Source organism: Eublepharis macularius, chromosome 15, assembly GCF_028583425.1.
Source record: "Eublepharis macularius isolate TG4126 chromosome 15, MPM_Emac_v1.0, whole genome shotgun sequence".
In the NCBI taxonomy this organism is placed as follows: Eukaryota; Metazoa; Chordata; class Lepidosauria; order Squamata; family Eublepharidae; genus Eublepharis; species Eublepharis macularius.
In genome coordinates, this window is record NC_072804.1 from 17,735,681 (window position 1) to 17,738,923 (window position 3,243).

At 44.5% G+C, this 3,243-nt stretch overlaps 1 non-coding gene across 1 annotated transcript; it reads right to left on the reverse strand.

The window, feature by feature from the left end:
- Positions 1-785: 785 nt before the first annotated feature.
- TRNAA-AGC (transfer RNA alanine (anticodon AGC)) lies at positions 786-857 on the reverse strand. The gene has a single exon. It is a non-coding gene; the product is annotated as a tRNA-Ala (tRNA).
- Between the last annotated feature and the right edge of the window lie 2,386 nt (positions 858-3,243).

Here is a 3,243-nt window from a genome sequence, read left to right on the forward strand (position 1 = left end):
AACAACAATACTAAATACATCTTTGAGACAATCTTTCTGTTGCCTTCTCCTCTGGCATCACTTTGCTTGCTCCCATGGGCAAAAGAGGCACCATCAGATGGAGATGGAGGCTGAAGATGGAGAAATAATAGATGATGTTTGAAGAATTTACAACCTTGCCCTTGAACAGAAGCCCTCTTCCTCTTCACAGGAACAGGAAATCAGCTTTGCTATACTGGAGGGAGGCATATGTGCATTTGTGACATCAGAAGACACTTGACCAATCCTGAGTGTCAGTTCAGACCTATTTGCCTGTTTAGAAATGAATACGTCATGCTGTCAGGTTCAACGAGCCTAAAAGGAAAGAATTAAAAAGGAATGTAGGCATGTAAAGACAGACAACAACTGGCCCATTTGGGCAGACACACACACACACCAGTGTCTACCATTGTGGTGTACTGGCTAGAGTGACAGACTAAGATCTGAGTAACTCAAGTTCGATTCCCGGCTCTGCCATGGTAGCTTGCTGGGTGATCTTGGACCAGTCACATACGCTCAGCCTAACTTACCTCAAAGGGTTGTTATAAGGGAAAAATGGAGGAGAGGAGAATGCTGGAAGCTGCTTTAGGTCCCCACTGGGGACCTAAATGAAGAAAAAATAAAAATTAAAAAACACGCGGGAATGCACATGAAGCTGCATTATACTAAACGAGACCATTGGTCCATCAAGGTCAGTGCTGTATACTCAGACTGGCGGTGGCTCTCCAGGGCCTCTTTCACATCACCTCCTGCCTGGTCCTTTGAACTGGAGATGCCGGGGATTGAACCTGGGACCTTCTGCATGCTGAGCAGAAGCTCTTCCACTGAGCCACAGCCCCTTCTCATGAAGAAGCGAGCCCTAGCAGTTGTGTGCCTCCCTTCCCAGTTACAGAATGCAGAAGCACTGTGAAAGCTCATCCCAGATCCTTTTTGTATTCTAAGCAGTTAGGTACTTTGGGACTCTAAACATCTCACAAGGTTGCAACTGAAGAAGAGTGAAAGATGAAAGCAGGAGCCTGAAGGATGGGAGAGCTTAGTGCACGAGGCAGCCTGCACTGACAAAACTCCCAAGGGGCAAATAGGGGCGGGGGAAGGAAAGGTGGAGTGAAAAGGTCAGCTGGGAAGAAAAATGGCAGTGCCCTTCTCCCCTTGTTTCACTTACAACCACTTATGTGTTCAGATTTCCATCCACACTCCCACAACTGGTTGGGCATTTCATTTGTGTGTGTGTATACACAACAACGTATACTTATATAAGTAACAGATGACTAGATTATTTCTGTTTCAACCACACATTTCATTGAATCATCTACTTGGCCCATTTGTTCTCCTCATGCTCAAATCACCACCAGTGGTTGTTCAAATAAAGGGACTGTGCTACTGCTGACTCAGCTGAAAGGGAAGGTCAAGCAAGGTCAGGGGTTTGTATCCCTTCATTTTTGCTGACACCCCCATGTTCATTCCATGTTGAGTATCAGCTGACGGCTCATCCGCATTTCTTTTTCAGACTTGCTCTTTCATTTTGGACCTGAAAAATGTCATTAGAGAAGGTCAAGATGAAGAACAGATTGAGAATTTGAACTGTGGAAAAGAGACAAATTCTTTAAACCACCCCAGATGGTTAAGGCAACAACCTTGAAAGTCAGATTTCCTCTCACAGGTAGGGGGGCTCAGTGGAGACACTTCTCATGTTCAGACCCACTTGTAATTCAAAGTAAGGTTCTTTTTATAGAAATACAGCTTCAGGGGCTTAATAGAGGCTTAATCAGCTCCAATCCCACGTAAGTGGAAAATATAAGATTTAAGATGATGATGATGTGTGGCTGAAGCTTTTCATGGTGTGGAGATTGGTAACCCTCTATTACAGAAAAGGGGATTTTTTTCTCCAGGCACTTGGCAACCTGAAGCACAGCTGCTTTCACAAGGGTGGGCAGGTTACAATGTTCTTGTGCCTGTTACCTGTGAAGAAAAAAAAAGTTCAAGAGGGAAAATTATATCAAAAAAACAAGCCTCCCGTTATGGTGAGTGACCTCCTGCCAGCAAGCTTCTATTTGGAGAAAAATAAACCAAAGAAATCACTGATGGGTCGATAGATTGACATCACTTCTCAGGAAAGGCTATAAGTGACATCGGTCCTCTCTAGGAATTGCCAGAAACTCTATGGTTTTACATCACACTATTGCCGATGGTGCTTCCATGTCCCCATCCCTTGGACTCCCAAGCTGACAACCCTACACACTATGGAATGGGCTCCAGGGAGGGCTTCTGCATCCTGCCACTCTGCTCAGCCTTCCTCCAGCCTAAGGAACCATCCTCCAACTTAAGTGGCTTTTTCTTTCACAGGAAATCCTTTTTCCATTAAAGGAGGACTCCTGAGACAGAAGGAAGGCTTCAAGGTACTTTGTAAGATTTGTTGAGACTACCTTAAGAAAGGCAGGTCCCCAAAAAGCTTTAAATCCACCAATCAATCATCCAAGGAAGCAGTGTATATGTCAGAAAGAGAGATACATGATGGAGAAGATTCATGAGACTACACTTTGGCTGTAACATTTAGGGCTGCATGCCTCTAGGGGGGCCTGGAGGTCTTCTGAAATTACAACTGATCTCCAGACTACAGAGCTCAGTTCTCCTGGAGGAAGTAGCTGGTTTTGAGGGTGGTCTCTACAACATTATACACTGCTGATGTCCATGTCCTTCCTAGACCCCACAATTACCAGGCTCAATCCACAAATGTCCACAAATTTCCCAACCCAGAGTTGCCAACCCTAGTAAGACCTGAAGTAGAAAGGGGGGCGGGTATGTAATCCTTTGTAGACAGTACTCCATACTTTGAGAAACTACAACAGGCTTTACAGAAACAAATTCAGTGTTAGCCAATATACACTGAATTGTTTAAAATTTTGCACTTTGTAGGATTTACAAATATTTTTTTTTTAAAAAAACTATGAGAAAGACTAGCGGTAGAGATGGGCATGAACCAAAAAAAACCCCAAACCATGCGGTTCGTGGTTTGTCACATTTCACGAACCACGAACTTTCATGAACCTGGTTCATGAACCGGTTCATTTGGTTCATGGAAACATCACTTCCTGACCAGCAAATCACCACTTCCGGGTCAGCAGAAGGTCACTTCCGGGTCAGCAGAAGCCCATCCCTCATTGCCTAGGAAACTGATTGATCGGCGCCAAGCTGTCTGCAGTGACGAACTGAAAAATGAACCAAACA